Genomic DNA, 27,894 nt, shown 5'->3' on the forward strand with positions numbered 1-27,894 from the left:
AGTGGGTGACCCTCCTTCATGTCAATGGGATTGAAATCAGGCTTAATCCCCTAACCATGACCCTTGCACAAGATGTATACATTTTTTAGTGTTTTTAAAGTGTGTGTTGTGTGGTGCGATTTTGCTGTGCTAATCTCGCTGTGAGATAGCGAGGATCAAATGTGCTTTTCAAGATTTTTGAAAATAATTAATGTGGGTGAATAGAGAAACTTCCCCTGCAAGTGGGGGAGCCTAAAATTGGGGGGGGGGGGAATTCTTCAATTCCATGCTAGCCCATTGAAGAGAGAAATTTGGAAATTCCTCCATGGTCGGTGTATGGAAGTCTTTTAGGGTCCTTAATTGAATAACAGAAACAAACTCCGGGACAAATTGAAAGGGGTCGCTCCTGGTAGGGGCACTGCCCATACAAAACAAAGAGCAACGGAAACTTGCCACACATCAAATCAAAAGTCATTAAAGGGGTCGATAAAGCAAACTGGACCCTGCGGTGGCCACCAGCAACGGAAGGCCTCAATGGTGCCAGTGGACACCACACGCTCCCTCTCCAGGGACACCCGGCTGCGGACATAGGTGGGTGTGTGGAACTCCCTCACAAAAAAACAGTAGATGATCTCTCAATCAATTTAAATCTGAGATTGATAGTAAAAAGGGCTATGGAGCCAAGGCAGGTGAAGTGGGGTTATACAGATCAGCCATGGTCACACTGACTGGTGGAACAGGGCTGGATGGCCTTCTTTCCCTATCTTCTGAAATGCTGGTTGTAATTTATATACAGCAGTGTTTGAAAGAGTGAGTACAAAATGTTGCACAAATGCCTCAACGGGTATTTACGAAAGGTATGTAGACTGTGTCTGGTTCGTAACATTGTTATTACAGGAGGCTGTCACACAAATTTTGTTTTAAAACTTTAAAATGTGTCCCTTTAATATGCGTGAGGGAGAGGAGAGAGGGTGAGAGAGGGAGGGGGTGAGTGAGAGAAAGGTCGGGGAGAGAGAAGCTTGGAGACAGAGAAAGAGAACTGTGTAGGAGAGGAGTTTCAACATCGTAAAATGAAGCATGAAAACTCATACCCAAGTCATATCAAAATTAATTTGAACTCTTTTTTTTTCTGTTTGTTGGGAAGCACGGTAGCCTTGTGGATAGCACAATTACTTCACAGCTCCAGGGTCCCAGGTTCGATTCCGGCTTGGGTCACTGTCCGTGCGGAGACTGCACATCCTCCCCGTGTGTGCGTGGGTTTCCTCCGGGTGCTCCGGTTTCCTCCCACAGTCCAAAGATGTGCAGGTTAGGTGGATTGGCCATGATAAATTGCCCTTAGTGTCCAAAATTGCCCTTAGTGTTGGGTGGGGTTGCTGGGTTATGGAGATAGGGTGTGGAGGTGTTGACCTTAGGTAGGGTGCTCTTTCCAAGAGCCGGTGCAGACTCGACGGGTCGAATGGTCTCCTTCTGCACTGTAAATTCTATGATAATCTATGAAGATGAAAGAATATTGTTTTTTGAATGGTTGTGGTTGACCTTCCTTGATTCCTGAGTGGCATTGGGAGGTTCAAATATCTACATGTGAATAGGCATACCCTTACTCTTGAGTAAAGCTAATCGCCGACACCGGTTAAGCCAAACTCCTAGCTAGTCAGTGATTGCAATTGGATAACACTGCTCCTGTGTAACCAGCACGAGGGCAGAATTACTAATGATGTCGCAATCTGGGGACTTGCTGGTAATCTTGTGTGTTAATGAAATCATAGAAGCTTATATCACAAGATTATTCACCCTGCCATTCCTGTACTGACAGAAAGGTCATGTTCTTTACCACAATCATGCTTCTTGTCTACACCTTCCCCACCATAGCTGCACTTCCAGATCACTTTTAAAGTTATGAATGGAATCGGCTTTTCTGGTAGAACTTTCCAAATCCAGACAACTCTGAATGGGAAAAAACCTCTCCTCATCATCACTCTATTGAGGACCTATTGCTAATGACGTTAAATTTTTGACCTCTCACCAGAGAAAATAAGTGTTCTCTACTTGCTCCATCGGAAACTCTTATTACCTCGAAAGCCTCAATAATGTCACCTCCCGACCTTCTCTTATTGCAAGAACAGTTTCTGACTTTCCCAACAGTTCAACATTGGCTCTTGATCACTTTGAGGTCATGAAAGGGACTATAAAAAATAAAGACTTTGTTTTGCCCTGGTCTCTCCTCATAACTGAAGCCCCTCATCACAGCTAACATCCTGTTAGATGATACAAAGATCTGTAGAGGGACAGGGACAGGTAGTATTGAGGACGCAAGTGGTGGCACAGTTGTAGCACTGCAATCTCACGGCACCGACGTCCCGGCTCTGGGTCACTATCTGTGTGGAGTTTGCACATTCTCCCCGTGTTTGCGTGAGTTTCGCCCCCACAACCTAAAGATGTGCAGACAAGGTGGATTGAACACGTTAAATTGCCCCTTAATTTGAAAAAATGAATTGGGTACTCTAAATTTATAAATTTAGGTTCAGTCGGCAGTTCGGAAGGCAAACGCAATGTTAGCATCCATGTCGAGAGGGCTAGAATACAAGACCAGGGATGTACTTCTGAGACTGTATAAGGCTCTGGTCAGACCCCATTTGGAGTATTCTGAGCAGTTTTGGGCCCCGTATCTAAGGAAGGATGTGCTGGCCTTGGAAAGGGTCCAGAGGAGGTTCACAAGAATGATCCCTGGAATGAAGAACTTGTCGTATGAGAAACGGTTGAAGACTCTGGGCCTGTGCTCATTGAAGTTTAGAAGGATGAGGGGGGACCTTATTGAAACTTACAGGATACTGCGAGGCCTGGATAGAGTGGACGTGGAGAGGATGTTTCCACTTGGAGGAAAAACTAGAACCAGAGGACACTGTCTCAGATTAAAGGGACGATCCTTTAAAACAGAGATGAGGAGGAATGTTTTCAGCCAGAGGGTGGTGAATCTGTGGAACTCTTTGCCGCAAAAGGCTGTGGAGGCCAAATCACTGAGTGTCTTTAAGACAGAGATAGATAGGTTCATGATTAATAAGGGGATCAGGGGTTATGGGGGGAAGGCAGGAGAATGGGGATGAGAAAATATCAGCCATGATTGAATGGCGGAGCAGACTCGACGGGCCAAGTGGCCTAATTCTGCTCCTATGTCTTATGGGCTTACAGTCTGGTATACTTGTATAACCTCTTATGTAGCTTTTACTGAGGCTTTCACTCCTTCCCTAAAGTGTGGTGCCCAAGTATTTTAATAGACAGGGGATGTTTACACTCCTCACTGTTGTCAATGATGTTGAGTCTGTCATCACACTGATCTGCCTAATCACAGAATCATACAACCCGTACCAGCCTCCCTGAACAGGCGCCGGAATGTGGCAACTAGGGGCTTTTCACAGTAACTTCATTTGAAGCCTACTTGTGATAATAAGCGATTTTCATTTCATTTCATTTCAAGAGGCCCTTCGGCCCACCCAGTCTGCACCGATGCATGAAAGACACCTGCCCTGTCTACTTCTTAATCCCATTTTCCAGCACTTGGCCCATAAGCCTTGAATGTTATGACGTGCCAAGTACTCATCCAGGTGCATTTTAAAGGATGTGAGGCAACCACCCTACCAGGAAGTGCATTCCAGACCATCACCACCCTCTGGGTAAAAATGCTTTTTCCTCAAATCCCCACTAAACAACCTGCCCCTCACTTTGAACCTGTGACCCCTGGTAACTGACCCTTCAACTAAAGGAAACAGCTGCTCCCTATCCACCCTGTCCATGCCCCTTATAATCTGTACCTCAATCAGGTCACCCCTCAGTCTTCTCTGCTCCAGCGAAAACAACCCAAGCCTATTTAACCTCTCTTCATAACTGAAATGTTCCACCCCAGGCACCATCCTGGTGAATCTCCTCTGCACCCCCTCCAGTGCAATCACATCCTTCCTATTATGTGGTGACCAGAATTGCACACAGTACTCCAGCTGTGGCCTCACCAAAGTTCTATACAACTCCAACGTGATCTCCCTGCTTTTGTGATCTATTCCTCAATTGATAAAAGCGAGTGTCCCATAAACCATTTCACCACCCTAGCATCCTGCCTTCAGAGATCTATGGACAAACACACCAAGATCCTTTTGTTCCTTGAACCTTCCCAGTGTCAGACCATTCATTGAATACTTTCTTGCCAAATTACTCCTTCAAAAGTGTATCACCTCACACTTTTTGGGGTTAAATTCCATCTGCCAATAGGGGGCCCAGCACAGATCCCTGTGGTACACCACTGGCTTCCAGTCACTAAAGCAGCCGTCTGTCATCACCCTCTGTCTCCTACAGCTAAGCCAATTTTGGATCCACCTTATCAAGTTCCCCTGTACCCCATGTGCATTTGCCTTCTTCGTATGTGTCCCATGTGGGACCTTGTCAAAGGCTTTGCTGAAATCCATGTAATCTACATCAAATACACTACCCTCATCTACACACGGGGTCACATGCTCAAAAAATTCAATCAATTTTGTTAGGCATAGCATCTTCCGACAAAGGCATGCTGACTATTCCTGATCAAACCTTGCCTCTCCAAGTGAGATAGATTCTCTCCTTCAGAATTTTCTCCAATAGTTCCCATACCACTGACATGAGACTCACTGGGATATAGTTCCCTGACTTATCGCTACAACCTTTCTTAAATAAGTGGGACCACATTAACTGTTCTCCAATCCTCTGGCACTTGTCCCATGGCCAGAGAAGAATTAAAAAATTGGATCAGATCCCCTTCAATTTTCTCCCTCGCCTCCCACAGCATCCTTGCACACAATTCATCTGGACCTAGCTATTTGTCCACTTTTAAGCCTGCCATTACTTCCAATACCATATCACTCCCTGTGACAATTTGCTCAAGAGCCTCACAGTCTCTATCCGAGTTCCATATCTACCACCTCATTTTCTTGGGTGAAGACGGATGTGACGTATTCGTTCAACACCCTACCAATGTCCTCTGGCTCCACCCACAGATTTCCCCCTTGGTCCCTAATGGGCCCTACTCTTTTCCTGGTCATCCTCTTCCCATTGTTATACTTTTGGAATACCTTGGGATTTCCCTCCGTTTATTAGCCAGAGCTTTCTCATATCACCTCTTTGCTCTCCTAATTGCTTTCTTAAGCTCCATCCTGCACTTTCTGTATTCCACTAATGCCTCTCTTCGCTTCCCTTGTGCTTGCTAAACGCCTCCCTTTTTCTTCTCATCCTATCTTGAATGTCTCTGGTCAGCCATCCATGGTTCTCTGGGCTTGTTGCTCCTTACTATTACCCTAGAGGGAACATGTTGGGCCTGTACCCTCCCCATTTCCTTTTTGAACGCCCCCCACTGCTCTTCTGTAGATTTCCCCACAAGTTACTCTTTCCAGTCTACCTTGGTCAGATCCTGCCTTATTTTACTAAAATCCGCTCTCCCCCAATCCAAAACCTTTTATTGCAACTTGTCTATTTCTTTGTCCATAACAAACCTAAATTGTGCAATGTTGTGGTTGCTATCACCAAAAATGCTCCCCCACCAACGCATCAACCACCTGACGGCTTCATTCCCCAGAATTAGGTCCAGCACTGCACCATCCCTTGTTGGCCCCTCTACATATTGAGCTAAAACGTTTTCCTGTGTACGTTTTAAAAACTCTACTCTATATAAGCCCTTAACACGATGACTACCCCAATTAATGTTGGGAAAGTTGAAATCACCTAATATAATTATCCTATTATTATTTTTACACACCCCTGCGAATTGCACACATAGATAGAACATAGAACAATACAGCGCAGTACAGGCCCTTCGGCCCACGATGTTGCACCGAAACAAAAGCCATCTAACCTACACTATGCCATTATCATCCATATGTTTATCCAATAAACTTTTAAATGCCCTCAATGTTGGCGAGTTCACTACTGTAGCAGGTAGGGCATTCCACGGCCTCACTACTCTTTGCGTAAAGAACCTACCTCTGACCTCTGTCCTATATCTATTACCCCTCAGTTTAAAGTTATGTCCCCTCGTGCCAGCCATATCCATCCGCGGGAGAAGGCTCTCACTGTCCACCCTATCCAACCCCCTGATCATTTTGTATGCCTCTATTAAGTCTCTTCTTAACCTTCTTCTCTCCAACGAAAACAACCTCAAGTCCGTCAGCCTTTCCTCATAAGATTTTCCCTCCATACCAGGCAACATCCTGGTAAATCTCCTCTGCACCCGCTCCAAAGCCTCCACGTCCTTCCTATAATGCGGTGACCAGAACTGTACGCAATACTCCAAATGCGGCCGGACCAGAGTTCTGTACAGCTGCAACATGACCTCCCGACTCCGGAACTCAATCCCTCTACCAATAAAGGCCAACACTCCATAGGCCTTCTTCACAACCCTATCAACCTGGGTGGCAACTTTCAGGGATCTATGTACATGGACACCTAGATCCCTCTGCTCAGCCACACTTTCAAGAACTTTACCATTAGCCAAATATTCCGCATTCCTATTATTCCTTCCAAAGTGAATCACCTCACACTTCTCTACATTAAACTCCATTTGCCACCTCTCAGCCCAGCTCTGCAGCTTATCTATATCCCTCTGTAACCTGCTACATCCTTCCACACTATCGACAACACCACCGACTTTAGTATCGTCTGCAAATTTACTCACCCACCCTTCTGCGCCTTCCTCTAGGTCATTGATAAAAATGACAAACAGCAACGGCCCCAGAACAGATCCTTGTGGTACTCCACTTGTGACTGTACTCCATTCTGAACATTTCCCATATTTGCTCTTCAATTTCCCGCTGACTATCTGGAGGTCTACAATAAACACCGAGCAATGTGGGTGTCCCTTTTTATTCCTAAGCTCTACCCACAAAGCTTCATTTTTTTTTCTTAAAAAAAAAAAAAATTTTTTAGATTACCCAATTAATTTTTTACAATTAAGGGGCAATTTAGCATGGTCAATCCACCTACCTTGCACATCTTTGGGTTGTGGGGGCAAAACCCACGCAAACACGGGGAGAATGTGCAAACTCCACACGGACAGTGACCCAGAGCCAGGATCGAACCTGGGACCTCGGCGCCGTGAGGCTGCAGGGCTAACCCACTGCGCCACTGTGCTGCCCTCACAAAGCTTCATTTAATGCCCCCGCAAAGCTATAATTTTTCCTTACTGCAGCAGCTGACTCCTTAACTAATAATGCAATGCCTCCTCCTCTTTTACCACCTCCTCTCTCGCCTGAAGATTCTATATCCCAGGATGTTGAGCTGCCAATCCAGCCCCTCCCTCAACCAAGTCTCGTGATAGCAATATATCACAATTCCACGTGTCAATCCTCGGCCATAATTCATCTGTTTTACCTGTACTACCCCTGGCAATAAAGTAGGGGCCATCCAGCCTTGTCTTACTCCCTTGAAACCTACTACCGTTGTATTTCCTCTGACTTGATTGCTTTTCTGTGTTATGCTGTGTCTTTATTCTGCTAACAGTCTGCATCCCCTCCACCTGCCAAATTAGTTTAAACTCCTCCCAACAGCACTAGCAAACCCGCCAGCAAGGATATTAGTCCCGCTCTGGTTCAGTTGTACACCGTCCCGATAGTACAGGTCCCACTTTCCCCAGAAACGGTCCCAGTGATTAAGGATTCTAAAGCTCTCCCTCCTGCACCAACTCTCATGCCACGCAAGCAACTGCAGTACTCTCCTATTTCTTTTTTTTAAATATAAATTTAGAGTACCCAGTTCATTTTTTCCAATTACGGGGCAATTTTAACGTGGCCAATCCACCCAGCCTGCACTTCTTTGCGTTGTGGGGGCAAAATCCACGCAAACACGGGGAGAATGTGCAAACCCCACACGGACAGTGACCCAGAGCCAGGGTACTCACCTATTTCTGTACCCGTTAGCATTGGGCACTGGAGTAATCCAGAGATTACAACCCGAGAGGTCCTGCTTTTTAGTCTGCTACTTAACTCCCTGATTTTTTTTTTTTGGTAATTATTTTTATTGAACATTTTAAAATTTATGTACAAATGCAGAATTGAATCATTGAATTCTTGATACAAGACCTCATCACTCTTTCTGCCTATGTCATTGGTGCCAACATGTGCCATGAACATAGAACATACAGTGCAGAAGGAGGCTATTCATGACCTCTGCCTTACCAACCTCCTGCTGCAGCCGTCAATGACATCCCGGACCCTGGCACCAGGGAGGCAACGCATCATCCTGGAGTCACGCTGAGGCCACAGTAGCACCTATCTGTTCTCCTGATTATAGAATCCCCTATTACTATTGCGCTTCCACGCTTTCCCCCCTCCTGTGCAGACGGGATGCTTGAGGTGCCAGAAGCTTGGCTTTGTCTGCACTCTCTGGAGGAACCACCTTCATCAGCCTCCAAAATGGAATACCAATTTGTGAATGGGACCCCAGGGGACTCCTGAACTACCTGTCTGTTTCTCTTGGTGGGCCTGAAGGTCACCTGTTCCCTGCCTTCCTCAAGAACCTTCAGCTGCGGGGTGACCACCTCCCTAAATGTACTATCCACAATGCTCTCAGACTTGCGGATGCTCCACAGTGTCTCCAGCTGCGTTCCAGCTCTGAACCCCGAGCTTCCAGGAGCTGCCACCGAACACATTTTCTGCACACATGCTGGTCCCGGAACTGAAAATGTTCCCGGATTCCCACATGGAGCAAGATGAGCAAACCACAACTTTGAGCTCTCCTGCCATGGCTAAAACCTTTAAATCTAAAAGTTTAGAAGGCTCTTTTTTAAAATAAAGTTAGAGTACCCAATTACTATTTTTCCAATTAAGGGGCAATTTAGCGTGGCCAATCCACACTGCATTTCTTTGGGCTGTGGGGGTGAGATGCACGCCATCACGGGGAGTAAAAGACTCTTCTGTTAAAAAAAATAAATCAATGAAGTCCCTACCCTTGCTAAAACAATGACTTACAATTTCAATCTGGGTTTGAAAAATACCCACCAGGACTTACTCACAAGTCAGCTGCGTTCTTTACAATCTTCCTTTGGCTCAAATTTCCCATCTGACTTCCCCTTAATGTTAACTGGGTCACACAAGCCACAAAACAAGTTAGTGAGTCCACTTGCTTGAAGAAGCAGCTGCATACTGCTCTCTAGGTACCTCGCACAACCGCACCATCTGATTTTATTTTGTCGAGGCACTGTTCCTGGAACCCACACCTACTGACTCTGAAGTAAGGAGTGCAGCCTACAAAACCATAGCTAGTCAGGCTCGAACTGGTGCGGATCTCTGGAGGGAGCTGAAGTAGCTTACTTCAGTCTATAGCGCAGGTTAAGTAGGGCAGAAAGGATCACCACGTTAGGGCATCAAAGCCCCTGCCCTCAGCTGTGCTTTTTAAAAGAACAAATATGATTCAACCACCTTTAGCTGCTGATTTAAAGAGGTATTGAAATTATTTTGTAGCGGAAGCAACATTTCTGATTATTTGACTTTAATGTTTCCATTGATAACCCTTATGTCACCGCAGGAACGGAACCTCTGTTTGATTATGTGCTTCTGAACAGAGGAATGAATGCCCAGGAGTGCAAACTCTGTTGGGTTAAATGCATTATTGAACAGGCTGCCAAAGCCAATTCCAAAAATAAACAGCATGATATTTTCTCCTATTCAAAACAGAGATAACTTTGTCTTAGTTGATATTCATTGTATGTCAGCACTCACCTTCGAGTCCTGCAGCCTGTTTGTCAGCGTTATAGCTGTGGTGTTGGGTGCTCTGAGGTACAGACGAACCAACACGGTTGCGATTGGTACAACGCAGTTTTATTCCAACTAGTTATTTACACATCTGTCTTGGTACTCAGCACGTGGTGACTGTGTGAAAGTCTTATTAATGAGGTCCTGGCCTTTTCCTGTCTCCAGATGGACTGGCCAGCAGGTGTTGTGTTTCTTGTCTTATACTGTGTCTGCTCTTGTCTGTGATTGGCTGTCGTGTTATGTGTGCTAATTGGTCTGTTGGTCTGTCTATCATGATGTGTGTGTTGTGATGTGTGTTTGAATATCATGACAGCCCCCCTTTTTTGCAAGATTATGTGCCTACATGGTTATAAATATGAATGTGTCCCGAGTGCAGCTAAAGGTGTGTGTGCGTGATACATGTGGCGTAACTATATACATGGGGCGATGTCAGGTGTGGCATGCTAACGAGGTTGTACCATAACAAAAGAAGAACGTTGAAATGTGGTCCGATCAAACGAGACCTGGAACGATAAAACAGTGACATGTTACAATACAGTAGTTGCTAAAACTTGACGTGTAAACAGTCTCATAAGTCCAGTCTAGTAGGTGGGCGATGAATTCGGGTTGACCGCCTCAAGGGTGGGTCGAGAACCACCGGCTGAGGTGCGAGCCTGGCCACGGGCAGCAACAGAAGGGGCATGGTATATGGCAGCTCCACGAAGTCGCTATCAGGAACCAGTGGAGGACACGGCGTCTGTGTGTGGTTCCGTTGCGAGCGTGGAAGTAGGCGAAGGGCTCGCCGATTGCGCCTACGCACGGATCCATCCGGCATGCGTACCAGGAACGAGCGGGGAGCCACGCGTCGGAGAACTTCAGCAGGTGCTGACCAGCCACCGTCTGGTAGATGAATGCGGACGTTGTCTCCAGGGGCCAGGGAGGGAAGATCAGTTGCCCTTGTGTCGTACGATCTCTTCTGGCGATGGCGCTGCAGTTGCATCCTATGCAGTACCGGAGCATGGTCTATTGTTGGTGCCAGGATGGAAGGCGCAGTGGTTCTGAGGGTGCGACCCATCAGCAGCTGTGCTGGCGAGAGACCCGTGGCTAGTGGGGCCGAGCGATAGGCCAGCAGGGCGAGGTAGAAGTCCGATCCGGCAGCAGCAGCCTTGCAGAGGAGCCACTTGGCAATGTGAACGCCCTTCTCCGCCTTTCCATTGGACTGGGGATGCAGAGGGCTGGACGTCACGTCTGTGAAGCCATACGAGGCTGCAAAGGACGACCATTCATGGCTGGCAAAACAGGGCCCATTGTCCGACATGACAGTCATCGGAATGCCGTGGCGAGCAAAGGTGTCTTTGCAGGCCCTGATGACCGCAGACGACGTCAGATCGTGCAGGCGTATGACTTCTGGGTAATTGGAGAAGTAGTCCATAATGATAACATAGTCCATGCCAAGCGCGTGAAATAGGCCGACACCCACCTTCGCCCAGGGGGACGTCACCAGCTCATGAGGCAGAAGCGTCTCAGGAGGTTGCGCCGGCTGAAACCTTTGGCAGGTTGTACAGTTGATCACCATGTTGGCAATATCGTCACTGATGCCCGGCCAGTATACCGCCTCTCGGGCCCTCCGTCTGCACTTCTCGACCCCAAGTGGCCTTCGTGTATTTGATCGAGAACCAGCTGGCGCATACTGTGCGGAATCACAATCCTGTCCAGCTTCAGAAGGATCCCATCAATGATGGCTAGGTTGTCTCGTACATTATAGAACTGCGGGCACTGCCCTTTGAGCCATCCTCCTGTCATGTGGCGCATCACTCGCTGTAAAAGGGGGTCGGCCGCTGTCTCTCGGCGGATGCGGGCCAGACTGGAGTCGTCAGCCGGCAGATTTGCTGCTGTCAAGGCCACCTGAGCCTCGACCTGACATATGAACCCCTCCGCATCTGGCGGCGTGCTCACTGCTCTGGATAGGGCATCCGCCACGATGAGGTCCTTCCCTGGAGTGTAGACCAGTTGGAAGTCATACCTCCTGAGTTTAAGTAGGATGCGCTGGAGGCGAGGGGTCATCTCGTTCAGGTCCTTGTTTATTATGCTGACCAGGGGGCGGTGGTCAGTTTCGACCGTGAACCGTGGAAGACCATAGACATAATCGTGGAACTTGTCTAAACCGGTTAGCAAGCCCAGGCAGTCTTTTTCGATTTGCGCGCAGCGCTGCTCTGTGGGGGTCATAGCCCACGATGCATAGGCAACCGGGGCCCATGACGACGAGTCATCCCTCTGCAGGAGCACTGCTCCAATGCCGGATTGGCTGGCATCAGTTGAGATTTTGGTGGGACGAGACGTGTCGAAGAACGCCAACACTGGTGCCGTGGTGAGTTTGCGTTTGAGCTCCTCCCATTCCAGCTGGTGTGTGTGTTGCCACTGGAACTCTGTAGATTTTTTGATGAGGTGGCGCAGAGTCGTTGTGTGGGAGGCAAGGTTGGGAATGAATTTCCCTAGGAAGTTGACCATGCCAAGGTATCGTAAGACAGCCTTCTTGTCGGCCGGCTGCGGCATGGCTGTGATGGCGCTCACCTTGTCTGCATCCGGACGGACCCCTGACCGGGAGATGTGGTCCCCCAGGAACTTCAATTCGGTCTGGCCAAAGGCACACTTGGCTCGGTTGAGGCGCAGGCCGTTTTCCCGTATGCGGGCAAAAACGCGTTGGAGACGATGTATGTGCTCCTGCGGTGTGGTGGACCAGATGATGACATCGTCCACATATACGCGCACCCCTTCGATGCCTTCCATCATCTGCTCCATGATTCTGTGGAAGTCCTCGGATGCCGAGATGATGCCAAATGGCATCCGGTTGTAGCAGAATCTGCCGAAAGGGGTGTCGAAGGTACATAGCTTTCGGCTGGACGGGTCCAGTTGGATCTGCCAAAATCCTTTAGAAGCATCCAGTTTCGTTGAATATCTTCGCTTGGGCCATTTCACTGGTGATCTCCTCCCGTCTGGGGATGGGATAATGTTCCCGCATAATGTTATTATTGAGGTCTTTGGGGTCTATACAGGTGCGGAGCTCGCCAGAGGGCTTCTTGACACACACCATGGAGCTGACCCATGGCGTGGGCTCCGTGACCCTGGATAGGACCCCTTGGTCCTGGAGATCCTGCAGCTGCAGCTTGAGGCGGTCTTTAAGTGGCGCAGGAACCCTGCGAGGTGCGCGAACGACCGGGATGGCGTCCGGTTTGAGGCGAATTCGGTAGGTGTATGGCAGTGTTCCCATGCCCTCGAATGCCTCCTGGTTGTGGGCGAGGAGCGATTGGAGCTGTGCGTTGAACTCTGCATCCGGGAAGTCAGACGTGCCATCTGGAGAGAGAGAGAGAATTTGTTGCACAAGGTGGAGAGCCTTACATGCCTGTGCGCCCAGCAGGGAGTCCTTCGATGAGCCAACTATCTCGAACGAGAGTGTGGCCGTGTGTGTGTTGTGTGTCACCTGGAGCTGGCAGGATCCCATGGCCGGGATAATGTTCCCGTTGTAGTCGACCATCTTGCACCGGGATGGCTGGATTGGTGGTCTGACCTTCATGGCATAGAATGCTGACCATGCTATGAGGTTGGCGGATGCGCCAGTGTCCAGGCGGAAAGTGATCGGCGATCGGTTGACCGTCAGGGTGGCACTCGATTCATCGGCCGGATTGATGGTGTTGACCCGGTTCGCATCAATGACCGCAACCCGGAAGGCGTCTTGGTCATTTGTGTCGTCGGTTTGGATGTCGGGATGTGGAGGCTGGGTGGTCCGCACGTTCCTGCGAGGTTGTCGGAGATGTGGAAGATCCACAGGTTGAGCCGCACGACAGTAGGCAGCGTAGTGGCCCATCTTGCCACAGCGTAGGCATTGTCGGTTTTTTGCAGGACATTGCCCTTTTAAATTTGCAGCTCCACAGTTGCCGCACGTCGTGACGTTATGGCGTTCGTTACGCCACTGCGCATGCGCAGTTCGGTCTTGCGTTGGGCGCGCCTGCGCAGCGCGTCCCTCAATGTTGCCGTTGGTTTTGGCGAGCACAAACGCGGGAGACCTCAAAAAGCACGCGAAACTGCCGCCCTCGTGCGGGCCGGGAGAAACCCGATTGCCTGGATGTGTTCGGCCTCGTGGGCGGCCTAGCTTGCCGATTCGATCGCTTGGGACCCCCTCCGTGCCAATTCGGTCGCCTGAAATTGGGCATAGCGGCTGGTCGCATTTTCATGCAGGACACAGGCTTCAACTGCAGATGCTAGGGTCAGGCCTTTAATTTTTAGAAGCTGCTGACGTAGGCCACTGGAGGCAACGCCAAAAACGATCTGGTCCCGGATCATGAACTCTGAGGTGGTGTCGTAACCGCAGGACTGCGTGAGTATGCGGAGGTGCGTCAGGAAGGACTGAAAGAGCTCATCCTTACCTTGTAGGCGCTGCTGAAAGATATACCTCTCAAAGCTTTCATTGACCTCAACGTTGAAGTGCTGGTCGAGCTTGAGGAGGACCGTGTCATATTTAGATTTGTTCTCGCCTTCCGCGAACACCAAGGAGTTGTATACATCGATGGCGTGCTGACCTGCGGTAGTGAGGAGCATGGCAATCTTTGTTTCGTCCAAGGCGCCCTGTTTTTCGTTGGCTCGCATGAACAGTTCGAATCGCTGCTTGAAGAGCTTCCAATTGGTGCCCAGGTTCCCAGCGACTTGCAACGGCTGTGGTTTGTTGTGGGTGTCCATGGCTCAGGATGGCAGATTTGCCGGTAAGTATCGATCCACTCACTGGTATCATGTGGTGTTGGGTGCTCTGAGGTACATATTAACCAACACGGTTGCGATTGGTACAACGCAGTTTTATTCCAACTAGTTATTTACAGATCTGACTTGGTACTCAGCACGTGGTGACTGTGTGAGTGTCTTGTTAATGAGGTCCTGGCCCTGTGCTGTCTCCAGATGGACTGGCCAGCAGGTGTCATGTTTCTTGTCTTATACTGTGTCTGCTCTTGTCTGTGATTGGCTGTCGTGTTATGTGTGCTAATTGGTCTGTTGGTCTGTCTATCATGATGTGTGTGTTGTGATGTGTGTTTGAATATCATGACAATAATGACACAGTGAGTCACAGTATTTGTGAATCCCGCTTCCTGTAACGTGTATTCCTTTCTATAAGCACAAGGATATCTGCAATGTCGTTTTCGATACCAAATTTGTGAATGCAAAAATAACCTGCAACCTTTTTGCCTCTGCCTTTCTGTGTGTGTGTATGTGTGTGTGTGTGTGTATAAAATATATGCTTTACCAGGCGGAGACCTCAGACTGCTCTCAATCGGTTGAGCTCTTGAGAAACTGAGATCCTGATGCTCAGAAAATGATTTTATCCATCAGCATTCTGTACGAAAAGTGATATACAACCACAATAAAAAGTTGTGGTCTGTTAAACTTAAACCTGAACTGGAGGTTATGACTTACACTTGAAAATCCCCTCGGAAATTCTTAGCTTGCAGAGAAATTTCCCCTATTGAACCCATTAAGCATTGGCGAATGTTTAATAAAAAGATGTGAAGGTTTTCTATATTTAAAAGACCCAGGAATACCAATAGGCAAAGAACTGATAGACTATCTGTCCACTCCGTTCCTCTGCAAACCCTTGTCTGATTGTTTGTGTTCTCCAGCAAATAAAGTTTGGTGATGCGTTTCCAGTTGTAGCATCTCTGTTGATGAGTTGTTTGGTGTTTCTCAACAATTTGACTCCTTTCTGTGGTGATGTGCATCAATGTAAATACATGTAGGCTAGATAGACACTAGAGGGAGCACGGGAGACATCACACACACACACTCAACCAATAGATCACTTAGATAGGACACGACCAATGGACATTCATGATACACATGGAGGTGACACGACCACAAGAGGGCATTACACCAACCCATATATAAAGGACACCACACACATGATCTGCCTCTTTCCAGTGGAGACAGTCAGTGAGTACAGACACAGGGTTGATTCAATATTACACCCACCACGTAGACTGCAGCAACTGGTTAGTCAGTCTGGGTAGCTATAGTAGGATTAGCAGTAGTGTCGAACCCGAGTAATAGAAGTGTAAATAGTTTAATAAACGTGTTGAAGTTATCTCCACGTCTGAACCTGCCTTTGTCAAGTGCACACAAGGAAGCCGCTTATGTTACACCTACAACATAATAAATCATGGTACCAGGACTGAACTGTTTCAATCCATATGGCCATACCTCAGCATACAGTGACAACCAGCAACGATACTCAGGCAAAATGTTCGAGATCCGGGTTCCACAGCGGCTCCAGTGCCACGGCGATCTCCGCGAAAACTGGTGGGCATTCCGGCAAAGGTTTGAAATCTTCCTGGTGGCAGCCGAACTAGAAGTGGCCGATCCTGAAAAAACAGAGCTTCTCCTCACCATCGCCGGTGCCAGAGCAGAAGAAATTTTTTAAAAATTCAATTTCTCCAAGGGGCAAAAGAGGAGCGACTTCCAGGCAGTCCTGGACAAATTCGGCAAATACTGTGAGGAAAACACACTCCAACCAGCAAGAAAAGGTAAGAGAAACACCAGTACTCACCTCGAAGCCGAGATCCCGGAGCAGAGAACGGTTTTGATCGGCAGCCATCTTTCTAAAGGGACTGCACTTGCGCAGTTGCGAGACACCGCGCATGCGCAATCACTAAAACGGTCGCCGGTAAAGGAACCGCGATCTGCGCATGCACAATCGCTTCCTACGCAGTACGTCACATGCGTCATGATGTCAGAGGGCCCGGACCACGCCCATTTAAAGGGGAAACATCTCAAATCAAAGAAAAAAAACTTTTAAAGCCGTAAAACAACATCCTTCACCTGGAATGACAGAATAATGCCTCAAATTGAACCAGGAAATGAAATTAACCTCCGAAGAACCCTACAACAAGCAGTTACCTCCGCCCAAAGCGATGATTCTGACCTTGAATACTTCGATACCGATCTTTACATTTTCTCTGGACCTCGCGAGCCCAGCGCCAGCTCCGACGCAAACAGTGATGATATGGTCTTAGAAGACTACGACTCGGATGAACCTTTCACCTTGGGAGGCTACCCCAGTACCAAATCCGAACCGCAACTAGACGTGTTGCACATTGGCGACCCCCGTACTGAATCCGACGCAGACGCAGATTCGTTCTTCGGATTTGAGGATCTTCAGCCCAGCAGATAGGACATCCCAACTCGTGAGTGCAGGATGATGCTGCAGCCTGAAACCAAGAGACAGAGAGTGGTACAAGCCCACAGAGAGCGGCCTGCTGCCATACAGAGCGTGGTCCACGCACCACTCAGGGTTCCCGACTCTACGAATGAAGACACGCAAGACTCCACACCGCAGTCCTTGCATGAACAAGAAGTGACTCCAGTGTCACAAGCCTCCACAGCGAGCTCACGGACAGACTCCACGATAGAAGAAACGCAAGACTCCAGAGCGCAGTCCTTGCACACACAAGACGTGACTCCAGTGTCACAAGGCTCCACAGCGAGCTCATGGACAGACTCCACAATAGAAGCAACGCAAGACTCTGATGCGCAGTTCTTGCAGGAACAAGACCACGAGGGCCTAGCAACCTCCTCTGACCAACTAGACGATGCAATTCTGCCGTGCTCAAATAAACAGCAAGAAGACTATGACAGTCTACCACGCTCCAATGCACAGCAGGATGACCATGACGGTCTATCATGCTACAGTGAAGAACAAAGCGACGATGCCAGTCCAAGCCCAAATGAAGGACAACAGCAAGACAATGACAGTCCACCCACATTGTTTGCGCCACCAGATGAAGACTCTGACAATTTACCCAACCCAAGTGAACAACAAGCAGCTACTGAGGATCTACCCACGGTATGTGAGATGAGTGACGACAGCATCCCACTTTCCATGCAAGATGTACAAAGTGACAGACCTCAGCTAGTGTGCACAGAGGCACTTGACGATCACTGTGAGACCACTGGTGACTCCGGTGACACCACGATACTTCCACCCTCATTCGCTCGAACCTCTCCACAAGTCAATGCATTCCTGCATGTTCCGACTCCAGACGTGCAGCTTCAAGAAATCTCAGCTGACTCCACTGAACCTGCTAAGACTCCGGACGGGGAGCATCAACAAACCAACACTGACTCAGTTAAAACAGACCAGACTCCAGATGGGGAACAACCAAACGCCGACTCTGATTCACGTAAGCCGGTTTTACTCCAGACAGGGAGTGCCGCAACCTCAGTGATGGCACGCTCAGGGTGACAGCAGATGCCACAAAGACAGGAGATGGATCACTTAACAATTACACTGGGTCAGTAATAACAAGCAGCGGCTACAGTCCAAGAGGAATACACCAATATTCACCACAGCTATGTCCACACCAGCAGTGCAGCCAATGACAGCTCATGCTGGACAAACCCAGTATTCAGGCATGCAGCAGCCAGCAGTCTATGCAGCATATTCTCAAACAGGCCAGCACTACGGATTGCCCACTAATGGAATCAAGACCGAAGGAGGACTACCGCAAGCGCAATCTGCACTACAGACTGGATGCCTTAGTTACAGCCCAGGATTTGCTGCATCCCAGCCTGGCCAGACGGCATATTCCTATCAGATGCAAGGTTCCAGTTTCACACCATCACCGGGTATTTATGTGAGCAGCAATTCTGTTTCCAATTCGACAAGCTTCAACGGTTCTCAGCAGGATGAACCTTCCTGCACAGCACGTGGCCAGAACCAGTATGTACAGTCTTACCCAACTTCAACATATGGCACATCCATGACCTCGAATTATACTGTTGATGGTACCTCTTCAACGTCAACACCTCATCAGCTACAAGATGCCATCCGACAGCACCATCACAAACATCGAAAAAGAAAGGGACTCCAAATCAGACAGCAAAGTGCTTTGACCACTTCTTGGTTCCTGTGGCACAGGGACGTTGATGGCGTTCATAACCAAGAGAGACATTTGACCATGATGATTGATGGTTTTTGGACTCACACGAATGATTTGGACTTATTGTTTAATCACTGTTCCCATGAATTGTATATACCTTAACCTATCTACCTGTTTTTTGTTCAATTTTCTCAAAGTGTGCAGAAAATATGTAACATATAAAAAAGGGGGGGATGTGGTGATGTGCATCAATGTAAGTGCATGTAGGCTAGCTAGACACGAGAGGGAGCACTGGAGACATCACCCACACACACACTCAACCAATAGATCACTTAGATAGGACACGACCAATGGACATTCACGATACACATGGAGGTGACACGACCACAAGAGGGCATTACACCAACCCATATATAAAGGACACCACACACATGATCTGCCTCTTTCCAGTGGAGACAGTCAGTGAGTACAGACACAGGGTTGATTCAATATTACACCCACCACGTGGATTGCCTCAACTGGTTAGTCAATCTGGGTAGCTATAGTAGGATTAACAGTAGTGTCGAACCCGAGTAATAGAAGTGTAAATAGTTTAATAAACGTGTTGAAGTTATCTCCACGTCTGAACCTTCCTTTGTCAAGTGCACCACAAGGAAGCCGCTTATGTTACATCTACAACATAACAAAGCACTTTCCAGGAAGACTTGTTGAGCGATGATGAGGCAACACGTTTAGCTGATGGACAGGTATTGAAGTGAACGTGCTCATTTCTAAACCTGACCGTTGTGAGTTATTGCTTTTGTGTCGACATCACATGGGCAGCACCGTAGCATTGTGGATAGCACAATTGCTTCACAGCTCCAGGGTCCCAGGTTCGATTCCGGCTTGGGTGACTGTCTGTGCGAAGTCTGCACATCCTCCCCGTGTGTGCGTGGGTTTCCTCCGGGTGCTCCGGTTTCCTCCCACAGTCCAAAGATGTGCAGGTTAGGTGGATTGGCCATGATAAATTGCCCTTAGTGTCCAAAATTGGCCTTAGTGTTGGGAGGGGGGGTTGCTGGGTTATGGGGACAGGGTGGAGGTGTTGACTTTGGGTAGGGTGCTCTTTCCAAGAACCGGTGCAGACTTGATGGGCCGAATGGCCTCCTTCTGCACTGTAAATTCTATGAAACCAAGCAGCTGTATGTGTCATTGGAAGTATTGGTTCCATAACCACTCCAGACCATACCCGAAATCTAAAAAAATTATTAACCTTTTTCAGTTTATAAAGTACAAAAATAGAAACCACAATAAAACAGTAAAAGAAAACAACTAAATTACATAATCCTGCTCCAAAAAAAGAAAAGACAACACCCCCCACAACAATTAACATAGCGCCCCCCCTCCCTCGCATGGGAAGTCCCTCCCCCACCCCTGCCTGACCGCAGCAGCTAACAGTGACCAACTCTTTGAAGTAGATGATAAACAGTGGCCATCTCTAGTAGAACCCTTCAATTGACTCCCTCATGGTGTATTTGACATTCTCCAGGTGTAAAAACTCCATTAAGTCACTTAGCCAATGGAGGGCACGGTGGTTCAGTGGGTAGCACTGCTACCTCACAGTGCCGAGGTCCCAGGTTCGATCCCGGCTCTCGATCACTGTCCTTGTGGAGTTTGCACAATCTCCCCGTGTCTGCGTGGGTCTCATCCCCACAACCCAAAGGGTAGGTGAATTGGCCACGCTAAATTCGATGTTCAGAATTGTCAACATGGTGTTGAAAAAGGAGACCCAAAACCCCACCAATGTGGACAGGCCCAAATCATCTGTGTGTGGTTAGCTGGCTCCCCATCGAACAGCGCTCACACCTAACCCCAACCCCCACAAAGAAGCGATTTATTCTCATTCTGATCAGGTGCGCCCTAAACGCTACCTTAAGCTGGATCAAGCTCAGCCTCACAGACGAGGACGTGGCGTTTACCCTGCGAAGGACCTCACTCCACACCTCATCCTCTAATAGGGGCCTCAGCTCTTCCTCCCACTTGGCTCTCCCCCTCCTCTACCAAGACCGAGACCTCCACCAGAACCCGCCCACATATACCTGACCTACTACCATCCTCTAACCCGCGCACGAAAGGCTCCTCTCTATCCAGGAGGATGGTGGCACCTCTGGGCATGTTGGGAAAGTTCATCTAACAAAATTTTGTACCTGAAGGGACCTAAAGAAATCCAGACCCAACAACGCAAACTTCTATTTCAATTCCTCCAGGCTGGCAAACCGCCCATCCAGAGATAGGTCACCCCAGCTCCTTCTCCATCCACACTCCATTTGTGGCATCCAGCTTCTCCCATCTCGAACAGGTGGTGAGCACAAATGGGGACCAGCCGCAATACTGACCCCAGTTTAAAATGTTGGCGGAGGTACGCCCATATATTTAAAGCAGAGACCGCCACCGGGTTCACCGAGTACTTTGCCGGTGCGGATGGAAGAGAATCCGTCACCAGTGCGCCCAAACTGGACCCCCTGCACGACCCAGACTCTACCTACACCCAGGTAGACCCTGGGACCCCACACCGTCCAAACACCTTCTCTGCATTAGCAGCCCAGTAATAAAATATCAGGTTTGGCAGCGCGAGACCTCCTGATTGTTTATCCATCTGCAGAACAGCTCTCCAAATCCTCAAGAGATTTGCCCACCCATATAAAGGGTGATATTAACCATTCCATTAGAATTAACAGAGTTGCTCCACCAAGCAGATCATTCATTTCTATCAGTAACCCAAAAGGTGGCCTGGAGCTAACAGAAGAGACACAACATGGAAGGTAGCACCCTTGCCTCAGGAGAAGCAGACGGTCATCGGCTAACATTCTCATTAAAGATTCCATAGCACTGTTTCACAAAACAGTTGGGGATTTCTCCCTGATGTCCTCTACCAATATTTGTCCGTAAATACATTAGAAAAAATTACCTGGGCAGCACGGTGGCACCGTGGTTAGCACAGCTGTCGCACGATGCCGAGGTCCCAGGTTCGATCCCGGCTCTGGGTCACTGTCCGTGTGGAGTTTGCACGTTCTCCCCGTGTTTGCGTGAGTTTCGCCCCCACAACCCAAAGATGTGCAGGGTAGGTGGATTGGCCACACTAATGTGCCCCTTAATTGGAAAAAAATAAATTGGGTACTCTGAATTTAAAAAACAAATTACCTTGTATACAATTACCTGTCCCATTGCTGTTTTGTGAGCTTTGCTGTGCATAAATTAAGGAGCGATGGTAGTGCAGTGGTGATGTCAATGGACCAGTAATCCAGAGATCCAGGTTAACGCTCTGGCGATACATGTTCAAATATCACCATGGCTGCTGGTAGAACTTAAATTCAATTAAGAAATTTGGAATATAAAGCTAGTCTCAGTAATGGTGACTGTGGCAACTATCACTGTTTGTTGTAAAAACACATCTGGATCACTAGTGTCCTTTAGGGAAGGAAATCTTCCCTTCTTACCCAGCCTGGCCTATCTGTGACTCCTGACACACAACATTGCAGTGGAAACATAACTGCCGTCGGAAATAGTCGGACAAGCCACTCTCTGTTCAGAGGCAATTAGCGATGGGCAACAAATGCTGGCCTTGTGGTTTTTTTCTCCAAGCTCAATAAGTAAGACACCTTTATTCTTGGAGCATGCATGGGAGAGGCCCCCCGAGTCATCCAAGGGAAATTACTCCCGTGCATGCTCGGCTAGAGTTATTGGACTCCTTGGAGCCTCAGATACTCCAGAAGGGTTGTCCTTTCTCCATAACACTTGGAATTTTTTTTGGATTTGTTTTATTGTCACGTGTACCGAGGTACAGTGAAAAGTATTGTTCTGCGTACAATCCAGACAGATCATTCCACACATGAAAAAAAACATAGGACATACATAAATACACAATGTAAATGCATAGGCATCGTGGGATTGTCACTAGACTAGTAAACCAGAGACCCAGAGTAACGCTCTTGGGATCCAGGTTCAAATCCTGCCCTGCAGATGGTGAAATTTGAATTCAATAAAAATCTGGAATTAAAAGTCTAATGATGACCATTGTTGATTGTCGTAAAAACTCATCTGGTTCACCAATGTCCTTTTGGGAAGGAAATCTGCCGTCCTTACCTGGTCTGGCCTTCATGTGACCCCAGACCCACAGCAATGTGTTTGACTCTTAACTGCCCCCTCAAGGGCAAATAGGGATGATCAGTAAATGCTGGCCTAGCCCGCGATGCCCACATCCCATGAACGAATAAAGAAAAAAAAAACCATAGGCACAGGCAACGGTGAAAATCGAAAGGTTAGAAATAGTATTAGTGTTAGAATTAAATTTTTTAAGGTTAATGTGGTTAGAAGAGGTGCATAGAACATAGAATTGTACAGCACAGTACAGGCCCTGGAAGAGCATCTGTGGGAGAGAGCTCGCAGAGAATCACCACATTCCGGCGCCATCTTGCTATTAGCCAGTTCCTTGCCAGTAACAGCCACATCCCGTGAAAGAATCATTTTAAAAATGAGTGCCATCTTTCCTACATTACAAAGTGCTCCACTTCAAAAGCACTTAATTGGCTGTAAAATGCTTTGGGATGTCCAGAGGTTGCGAAATTCTTTGCAGGGCAGAGAAACTATGATTATCAGGTGGCTGCCCCTTTAAGCATAAGTGAAACTGATGCTTTAATTGGAGCTTTAGATGAAGCTATTACATCACACCATTCCTTTACATTCTGTCCCCATTCGTCCCCATTGCTCAGAGAGGTGTTTGATCAAAGGAGTTGCTGGGATTAACAGAGAGAAACACTTTCCTTTGTTGGAGGAGTTCAGGTCAAAGATTCATAACCTTAAGATTGGAGCCAGGTCATTCAGGGGTGACGTCTGTGAGCACTTCTTGACGCAGAGGGTAGCGGAAATGTTCAATTGACATTCACTCCTGTTGAGTGGGTCAATTGAAAACTTCCAAACCGAGATTGCTAGATTTTTGTTGTGTACATGTTTGTAACGGTTACTGAACCCAGGCAAGGAGGCAAAATAAAATACAGATCAGCTATGATCAAATGAAAAGGAAGAATGGACTTGAGGGGCTGAATGTCCACCTTCTGTTCCTGTGATCCTGGATGTAATCACAGGTAAAAGAGAACTCCAGGCCAGTTAGCTTAACCTTTGTTAGTGGGAAAATATTAGAGTTCATTATGAAGGATGTAATAGCGGAGCATTTAGAAATACATCCAAAGAGAAAATGCTGGAAAATCTCAGCAGGTCTGGCAACATCTGTAGGGAGAAAAAAGAGCTAACGTTTCGAGTCCGGTGACTCTTTGTCAAAGTGGTCATCTGGGCTCGAAACGCTAGCTCTTTTCTCTCCCTACAGATGCTGCCAGACTTGCTGAGATTTTCCAACATTTCCTCTTTGGTTTCAGATTCCAGCATCCGCAGTAATTTGCTTTTATTCAAAAATGCATCATATAATCAAGCAGAGTCAGCATGGCCTCCTGAAGGGGAATTCATTCCTCACAGATTTATTAGAATTCTTTGAGGTGGTAATGAGCAGGGTAGATGAAGGAGAGCCAGTAGATGTAATATACTTGGATTTCCAAAAAGTGTTCAATAAGGTACCACACAAAAGTCTACTTAATAAGATAAGAGCCCACGGTGTTGTAGGTAGTATATTAGCAGGGATAGAGGATTGGCTAACTAATATAAGACCGAGAGTTCAGATAAGAGGGACATATTCAGGATGGCAACATGTAACTAGTGGCGTGCCAAAGGAATTAGTACTGGAGCCATAATTATTTACAATATATTTTAATAACTTGGATGAGGGAAGCGAATATTATTGCCACATGTGCGGATGATATAAAAATAGATGGGAATGCAAGTGGTGAAGCTGACGCAAAGAGTATACAAAGGGATATAGACAAGTTAAGTGAATGGACAAAAACTTGGCAGATGGAATATAATGGAGGAAAATATGAAGTTATGCACTTTGGTAGGAAAATAAAGGAGCTGAATATTGTATAAATGGAGGAAGACTGCAGAAAGCTGCAGCAGAGAAATGTGATGAATGTATGAAATTGTTATATATTCTAGTTTTTGCAGTAATGTTGTTTTTAAAAAAAACTTAGGTACAGGATACATTCCTATGTCTGCTAAATCTGTGATTAAGGAGTCATAAGAGTGAGGTACCATTGGTTTACAGACAGGTGGCTAATGAAATATTATTTTGATTTTAGAGGATTCCTGGGGTGTGGGTAATTTATGAGGGATGGTGCTTAGTCCTGGATAACAGTTCATGGGATATCTTAGTGGGAGGAGACCGAGTAATCCCTTATGATGTAATTAAGTGGTGGAGACAAGTCCATCTGTAGTTTTGCAGTTTGCCATAGGATTCTAGTCTGACAAGACAGGGCTTAAACTAATTCCTGAAAGGTTCTCTCCAAGTTCTTTGCACAGAATGCAAGTAAGCCTGATTGTTAACTTTATTTATAAGTGGTCTTTGAAATATATTGGTTTGCTTAATTGGAATATATATAGCTGCAGTATCGGGAGAAAGTTAAAGTTTTACCTTTTATTTAAGAACTGTTTACTGTAAAGCTGTTACTTTGTTGCTAATTGATTGTTTTTAAATTAAATTTTCTATTAACATTTTTAAAAATACCTACTCGTCAGTTTAATCACTGCCGGGGTAAGTATTCTTTCCTCACAGTTATGCAAATTGAAAATTGTTGAGCTTCCTGTCTGGGATTCTAACAGAGGGATTTGAGGGTCGTCGTGCAAGTTTGGCAGATATGGGGGCCGGCAAATGGAATATTGGCCTTTATTTTAGACAGTATGGAATATAGGGAAGTCTTGCTAAAACTACACAAGGCACTAACCGGACCACAGCTGGAATACTGTGAACAGTTTGGGCCCCCTTATCTAAGGAAAGATAGACTGGCATTGGAGGCAGTCCAGAGAAGGTTCACTGGGTTGATCCCGGATATGGAGAGATTTTTTTATGAGGAGAGGTTGAGTAGATTGGGTCTGTACTCATTGGAGTTTAGAAGAATGAGAGGTGACCTTATTGAGACATATCGGATTCTCAGGGGGTTTGACAGGCTCAATGCTGAGAGGTTATTACCTCTTGTAGAAAAGTCTAGGACCAGAAGGCAGAATCTCAGAGTGAGGGGTTGCCGAATTAACGCAGAGATGAGGAAGAATTTCTTCTCTCAGAGGGTAGTGAATCTGTGGAACTCTTTACTGCACAGTGGTTAGCACTGCGGCCTCACGGCGCCGGGGTTCCAGGTTCAATCCCGGCCCTGGGTCACTGTCTGTGTGGAGATTGCACATTCTCCCCGTGTCTGCGTGGGTTTCACCCCCATGACCCAAAAGATGTGCAGGTTAGGTGGATTGGCCACGCTAAATTGCCCCTTAATTGGAAAAAAATAATTGGGTACTCTAAATTTATTTTAAAAACCAAGGTATGCTCAAGGATGAGATAATCAGTAAGGGAATCGAGGGTTATGGGGATAAGGCGGGAAAGTGGAAGTTATCACATCAGATCAATCATGATCTCATTGAATGGCAGAGCAGACTCGATGGGCCGAATGGCCAACTTCTGCTCCTAGATCTTATGGGCTTATTGTTCAGTTGACACTAGGAGAAGGTTCTGTGAGAGGGTTAGACTGATGGCCCCTTCTCTCACTCCCTTCCAGTGATTCCGTCTGTGAATCCACATAACCCAAAGGGTGCGTGCTGGATTATCTTCCTCTCGAACAAAGGGATTGCTTTTCCTGCCATATTTGTAGCAGGCCGTCCTCGTTGACATCTGGCAGTGACTCCAGGCAGGTTACATCCCTCCGTGTTCGCGGGACACCTGGTCCTGTCCCAAACTGTTGTGGCAAGATTTGAAAATTTAAAAAACCTTTGGAGTAAGAAATAGTCATCACAACAGGTGACAGCCAGGGCTGTGTTTTCTTATTTTAATGTGTTGAGTTTTACTGTTTCCCAAAGTAGCTCATGGATATCCTTCCCTGCCTCAGCCTTGCACATTCCCAGGTCACGATGTACAATCTGGCAGCCTCTCTGTTCATCTTCGACATAGTGCCTTGGGATCTTTTACATGCCCTGCAAGGACAGTCAGCCCCGTGGTTCAACACTATGTCCAAACGGCACCTCTGGCAGTGCTGTGCTGCCTCGGTACTGCACTGGAGTGTCAGCCGATATTACATGGTCACGTCTCCAGAGTGGGACAAGAACTCATGACTTCTTGCAGGAGATTTCCTAAATTGATTCTGGAGTTGAGAGGATTGGCTTATGAGGAGAGATTGAGTAGACTGGGACTACGCTCATTGGAATTCAGAAGAATCAGGGGGAATCTGGATTGGATTGGATTTGTTTATGTCACGTGTACTGAGGTACAGTGAAAAGTATTTTTCTGCGAGCAGCTCAACAGATCATTAAGTACATGGGAAGAAAAGGGAATAAAAGAAAATACATAATAGGGCAACACAAGGTACACAATGTAACTACATAACACCGGCATCGGATGAAGCATACAGGGTGTAGTGTTAATGAGGTCAGTCCATAAGTGGGTCATTTAGGAGTCTGGTGACAGTGGGGAAGAAGCTGTTTTTGAGTCTGTTCGTGGGTGTTCTCAGACTTCTGTATCTCCTGCCCGATGGAAGAAGTTGGAAGGGTGAGTAAGCCAGGTGGGAGGGGTCTTTGATTATGCTGCCCGCTTTCTCCAGGCAGCGGGAGGTGTGGATGGAGTCAATGGATGGGAGGCGGGTTCGCGTGATGGACTGGGCGGTGTTCACGACTCTCTGAAGGTTCTTGCGGTCCTGGACCGAGCAGTTGCCATACCAGGCTGTGATGCAGCCAGACAGGATGCTTTCTGTGGTGCATCTGTAAAAGTTGGTATGGACATGACAAATTTCCTTAGTTTCCTGAGGAAGTATAGGCGCTGTAGTGCTTTCTTGGTGGTAGAAACATCTGACAGAAACATATAAAATTATGCAGAGAACAGTTAAGATGGAAGCAGGGAGGTTGTTTCCACTGGCGGATGAAACTAGAACGGGGGGGGGGGGGGGGGGGGCATAGCCTCAAAATAAGGGGGAGCAGATTTAGGACTGAGTTGAGGAGGGACTTCTTCACCCAAAGGGTCATGAATCTGTGTAATTCTCTGCTCAGTGAAGCAGTTGAGGCTACCTCGTTGAATGTTTTAAGGCAAAGATAGATAGATTTTGGAACTGTAAAGGAATAAAGGGTTATGGTGAGGGGGCGGGTAAAAAGATCCA

At 47.3% G+C, this 27,894-nt stretch overlaps 1 protein-coding gene and 1 long non-coding RNA gene across 4 annotated transcripts in view; one reads left to right on the plus strand and one right to left on the minus strand.

Moving 5' to 3' along the window:
• The window catches only part of LOC140398135 (interleukin-18-like), a 76,127-nt gene that overhangs the window by 19,430 nt on the left and 28,803 nt on the right, over positions 1–27,894 (minus strand). The window contains exon 1 of one of the 3 annotated variants that reach the window (XM_072486432.1): positions 9,705–10,051. The exons of the other annotated variants lie outside the window; for them this stretch is intronic. The gene's annotated coding sequence lies outside the window, so the exon portion shown is untranslated. Of the gene's footprint in view, positions 1–9,704; positions 10,052–27,894 lie in introns of those variants that run through there. 3 annotated transcript variants of the gene reach the window in all.
• LOC140398136 (uncharacterized) overlaps positions 1–27,894 on the plus strand; it is a 56,662-nt gene that overhangs the window by 411 nt on the left and 28,357 nt on the right. The window lies entirely within an intron of this gene.

The sequence above is a fragment of the Scyliorhinus torazame genome, chromosome 21 (genome assembly GCF_047496885.1).
Source record: "Scyliorhinus torazame isolate Kashiwa2021f chromosome 21, sScyTor2.1, whole genome shotgun sequence".
Lineage (NCBI taxonomy): Eukaryota > Metazoa > Chordata > Chondrichthyes > Carcharhiniformes > Scyliorhinidae > Scyliorhinus > Scyliorhinus torazame.